Here is a 6000-nt window from a genome sequence, read left to right on the forward strand (position 1 = left end):
ACATGATTTGGCATTGCTGGAAGATTGGTCAAAGCAGTGGAGATTGCAGTTCAATGTTTCTAAATTGAAAATAATACGCCTAGGGAAAAAGAATCCCTTGAGAGAGTACAATATTGGGGGTACAGTGTTGGCCAGCACTACAGAAGATAAAGATTTGGAGGTTCTTATTTCAGATGATTGCAAAATGAGCAAAAGCAAAAAGAATTCTAGGATGCATCACTAGAGGGATCACTAGCAGGAGGAAGGATGTTATGATTCCCCTATATAGGTCTTTAGTTAGACCTCATTTAGAATACTGTGTCCAGTTCTGGAGACCTCACTTACAAAAAGACATTGATAAAATAGAACGAGTTCAGAGACGAGTAACAAAAATGGTGAAAGGTCTGGGGATAAAACATATCACTTCAGGAACTTAACATGTACAGTCTGGAGGAAAGAAGGGAAAGGGGAGACATGACTGAAACCTTTAAATACATGCAGTGCATAAGGTTCAGGAGGGCAGTTTTTTCAATATGAAACCAAAATCAAGAACACAGGGACATGACCTCAAACTAACTGGAGGAAAGTTCAAAACTAATCTTAGAAAGTATTATTTTACTGAAAGGGTAGTTGACGCTTGGCAGTGGCGAAACTAGACCTTCTCTTACCCGGGGCAAAGCCTCAGACTCAAATTGCCTGTTGCCTCCAAATTCCCATCCTTGACATTATTGAAATCCCTCTTTTAGAACAAGCCCTCCATCCTCCCCCCCAGTATAAAACCTCTTCCCTAACCAGCACATTACCCAACCCCCCAGCTGTACAAATGCAAACATACATCCTTCTGTTTTCCTCCCCTCCCAACACAGACTTTAGATACATTGCGGCTCCATGCAGGGTGAGAGATCCCTGGCTCCTCTGCGTGGTGATCTGTTATAAGACAAAACAGAGCTGAGGAGGAGCCTAGGGAAAATTGCCTGGGGTGACAGATAAAACACCAGTGGGGGCGGCAATGCTGCGGGTGCCCTGTGCTAGCGATGTCATCGGCGCCCCTCTCTCTTACAGTACATCAATGACACCCGGAGAAGCTCCATTAAAGCTGCCCAGAGAGCCGCAGAAAGCACGGGTCTGCGTCAGGACCTGAGACGCTGCTTGTGTGAAAGAGAGCCAGAAAATAGGGCTGTAGATCTGACTTCAGAGAAAGGAGTGGCATCAGTGGAACTGTTAGTGGCGGAGGAGAGGAAATCAGAGAACAGGTGTGGCAGGGGAGGAGAGAAAGATGAGACCAAAGAAAGGAGAATAGATGAGCTGGACTGCATCGGAGGGGAGAGATTGTCGGGGAAGAGAGTGTAGCGAGAGCAGAGACATCAGGAACCTGTCAAATGGCGGAGAGTGTAGCTGGAGCAGAGACATTGGGAACCTGTCAAATGGCGTAAAAACAACATGTCAGGGAGTGGAGGTTGCAGTGGCGCCCCTCCCACTGTGGTGCCCGGGGCACATTACCTCCCTGCCCCCCCCTCTAGTTTCAGCCCTGACGCTTGGAATAAACTTTCAGCAGATGTAGTGAGACAGTCAACAGTAAAAGGCTTCAAACATGCTTGGGACAAACTTAGATCAGACAGAAACAAAACAAAAAATAACAAATTGGCAGACCTGATGGACTACTATTTTTATGCCGACAGTTTTCTATGTTTCTGATGTACTATAATGTTATCAATGTGTGCATTTATAAATCATTGTCTCTATATATTTTGTAATTATATATATACTTGGAGATAGCGGCATTTACACATATATAATTAAAAAGTATACGCAGACACAATTTTATTAGCACCCTTTGACAGCATTATTTACATCAAGCTGTCCTCTTTCTACATCTTAATCTTAATACAATAAAAAGACTGTTGATCACTTTTGAACACTGGCTGTTAATGGCTTTTGTACTTTGCACACCATTATTTTTCATGTTCTGCTTAATTGAATGTGCCTGTTAGTGTTTGTAGTAATCATCCGGTACATAGATTAATAGCTGTTGTATATTAGATTAAAGCCTACTCTTAAACCTGTAGATTTATTACTCAAAAGAGGGAGAGATAATTTGGCCCCTGTACAAATCGTTAGTAAGACCTCATCTGGAATATGCAGTTCTGTTTTGGGCACCAGTTCACAAAAAGGATATAGGGGAACTGGAGAAAGTGCAGAGAAGGGCAACAAAACTGATAAGAAGCATGGAGGAGCTCAGCTACGAGGAAAGATTAGTTGAATGGAATTTATTCTTTCTTGAGAAGAAGAGATTAAGGGGGGATATAATCAACATGTATATAAATACCTAAGTGGTCCATATAGTGAACTTGGTGCAGAGTTTTCCACTTTGTACACTTAAGGACCAGGCCTATTTTTCAGTCTTGGTGTTTACAGGTTAAAATCATTTTTTTTTTGCTAGAAAATTACTTATAACCCCCAAACAGTATATATTTTTTCTTACCCCCTAAAGAAAAAAATGGCGGTCATTGCAATACTTTCTGTCACACTGTATTTGCGCAGCGGTCTTACACACTTTTTTTGGAAAAAATACACCTTTTTGAATTAAAAAATAAGACAACAGTAAAGTTAGCCCAATTTTTTTATTTTGTGAAAGATAATGTTACACCGAGTAAATTGATACCCAATATGTCACGTTTCAAAATTGCACCCGCTCGTGGAATAGCGACAAACTGTTACCCTTAAAAATCTCCATAGGCGACATTTAAAAATGACTACAGGTCACCAATTTGGGGTTACAGAGGGGATCTAGGGCTAGAATTATTGCTCTCGCTCTAATGATCGCTGTGATACCTCATATGTGTGGTATGAACTCAGTTTTCATATGCGGGCGCTACTCAAATATGTGTTCACTTCTGCGCACGAGCTCAGCAGGATGAGACGCTTGAAATTTATTTATTTTTTTCTTATTCATTTTACTTTTTTTTTTTTGACACTTTTTAAAAAAATGTTGGGTCACTTTTATTCCTATTACAAGGGATGTAAACATCCCTTGTAATAGAAAAAAAAAACATGTCAGGACCTCTTAAATATGAGATCTGGGATCAAAAAGACCTCAGTTCTCATATTTACACTAAAATGCAATAAAAAAAATGGCATTTGGAAAAAAAAAAAAAATTCTTCTTTAAGAGCAATGGGTGGAAGTGACTTTTGACGTCACTTCCGCCAGTCGATGCTATGGAGCTGAGCAGGGGCCATCTTCCCCTCACTTCTCAGCCAGGCCACCATGGGAGAGGATGCGATTGTCTCCGCCATTACCAGCGGGTCCGGTAAGTGTCGGAGACCCCTGGAACATGGCTGGAGGGGGGGCACCTCTCCCGCCGCTGATAAAAATCATCTTGCAGAGACCACTTTTATCTGAAAGCGGACCGGCTGCTGAAGAAGAGGATACCGGGGTTATGGCAGCTAGCTGCTGCCATAACAACAATATCCCTTTTCAAAGAGCCGTAATTATACGGCGGGCAGCCTGTAAGTGGTTAAGATCATTATAAAGGACAAGGGGTCACTCCATACATCTAAAAGAAAATAGATTTAACTTTCACGTACAGAAAGGCTTCTTCACATTAAGCCGTGAAAATGTGTGATAGACTTCCTTGAGGACTAGTTCTGGCCAGCTCAATAGATTGTTTTAAAAAAGAGCTGGGTGCATTCCTAAACGCACAAAATATACCTAGCTTTTAACATTTATAGGTAACAACACCAGAGATTGTTGATCCAGAGAATATCTGATTGCCTTCTAGGGGATCAGGAAGGAAATTATTTTTCTTTGTTGATGCAAATCAGACCATGCTATATATAGAGAGAGAGGTTTTGTATCTATTTTTTTTGTATCCATTGCCTAAAATAGATATGTGTCTTTTTTTCAACCTAACTATGTAACTATGTAAAAGGGATTTTTTATGTAGTCTTCTACATCTGCTGCTTTTGTAATAAAAGTGACCCTGTGACTGTGATAAAATCCTGCACAAAAGCTGTCCCTAAAATAAAAACAGTAAATACCTTTCCTGCTGTCTGCACCACTGAATCCTGCTCTAATGCAGAGAAATAGAAACCTGAAGTCTCCTCAGAAATTGACACTTTCCAGAGGGTCAGACTCCTAGTGCTTCACTGCACTTAGGGGTTCCTCCCACTGAGCTCTGTGTCACTACTCTATCCTGTACTGGGAAAAAATACTGAGTGCAGCGGGAAACAAGTGATTGACACTCTCAGAAATGTTGGTTCCTAAAGAGACTTCAGGCAACAGTTTCTCTGCACTGGAGCAGTGTTCAGTGGTGCAGAAATTGGGGAAGGTATATATTTAAATGATTATTTCCAGGACTTTATTTTGGATAGAAAACAAGTATGTACCTGTTCTGACTTACACACAAATTCAACTTAAGAACAGACCTACAGACCCTACATTGTTTTGGACTGCCTGTATAGTTCTGAAGAAGTCCACAGAAAGCAAGTATAATTAAAGCATAACTGAAGTAAAAAAAAAATAATTTTCAGTTCTCAGTTGTTTCATCCGGGTATTTTCATCTTGAAAGCAGAGATTAAAAGTGTACTTAATGAGGAGTGATGAGTCTGAGTTAAAGAACACATTCATGGCATTCCTTTAGACAATCCTATTCCTCCATGCCGGTCACTGGACGATAGAGACTTTAGCTGTGCTGATAGTTGCTTGTTTAATCTTTCAGAAACAGATCTAAAGAATGCAATAAAGCAACTGATGGACCTACTGCATAAGTAAAGTCTGCACCATCCAGTGACCAGCTTCCCTTACAGAAAATTCACATATAAATGGCGCTTGGGAATTTGTTCTTTTACTCTGGCTCAGACATAATAACAATACAGTGACTGGGGGCACTGCAAAGAATGATAGAACATGTAGTTCTGTAATCAGTAGGAAGCTGATGTCCATGCTTTCTGTTAGCTGCTATAAAGAGCTGCAAATTAAAAAAAAAAAAGCAACTACGGTTACAGGGAAGGACAGGGTTTATGCACATATTTTCAAAGTAAGAAAAAACTATGCCAACAATACTAATCCAATGTTCTCAGGCAGCGATTCATACCCTTTATTAACACTTACTGTAACTAATATGACTTTAGTGTTCGTTAAACTAAGGTTGCCACATGAAGGTTTTGGTTTTTAAAGGTGGTGAAGCCGGTAAGCAGTAACATGCAATTGCAAAGACGGTAGGTGGTGAAGTTACCTGACCACAGTTTCCATGACATCATATAGTACTGTACAAAAGAAGCTGCTATAGGTATAAGGTTTTATACCCTACTTGCAACAGTTATCTTCTGCAACACAAGATGAAGGCCTCCCTTCTGAAGATTATTATTATCCAATGCCTGACCTTCCACTGGAGTGCAGGTAAGTGAAAACAAACCGCTATCTATGTGGTCATAGGGTGGGTACGGACATCCTAAGACTGCTAAATGTTTGAGGAACTGCATATATTAGAATTAGTTGTTGAAGGTGACCTAGCCATGCTTACTATACAGTAAAATGCTTTAAAAATGTGTATGGGTGTAACAGTATATTTTCCCACCACAGATAATTCCTTATAGATAAGAGCTTTATTTCTCAAATATATAATGATATTTAATATATTAAGTCCAAAAACAGTTCAACTTAAGAGGACAGGGAAAACATGTATATTACATACATAAGCATTAATGTAAACCAATAAATGTACATTATATTTTATTTATATAAATAACAGTAACAATACAAGTCTTTTTTTCAATAATTTAAATTACAGTGAATTTTAAAATGAAAAATTAGTCTATTATGAATCTTTCATTTGCAACATTTGTCTGTTTGTACTTTAAGTATGACATGTTCTACAGTTGAGAATATTTCACAGTTGTCCTTAAAATACTATTATTTTTTATGACAACTAATATATAAAATAGTCTATGAAAATGAATGCGCTACCAAATGTGTAAGATAGAAAAGGATAGTGTATGAACTTTTTTATGGTGTCTCACTAT

The sequence above is a fragment of the Aquarana catesbeiana genome, linkage group LG09, assembly GCF_042186555.1.
Source record: "Aquarana catesbeiana isolate 2022-GZ linkage group LG09, ASM4218655v1, whole genome shotgun sequence".
Lineage (NCBI taxonomy): Eukaryota > Metazoa > Chordata > Amphibia > Anura > Ranidae > Aquarana > Aquarana catesbeiana.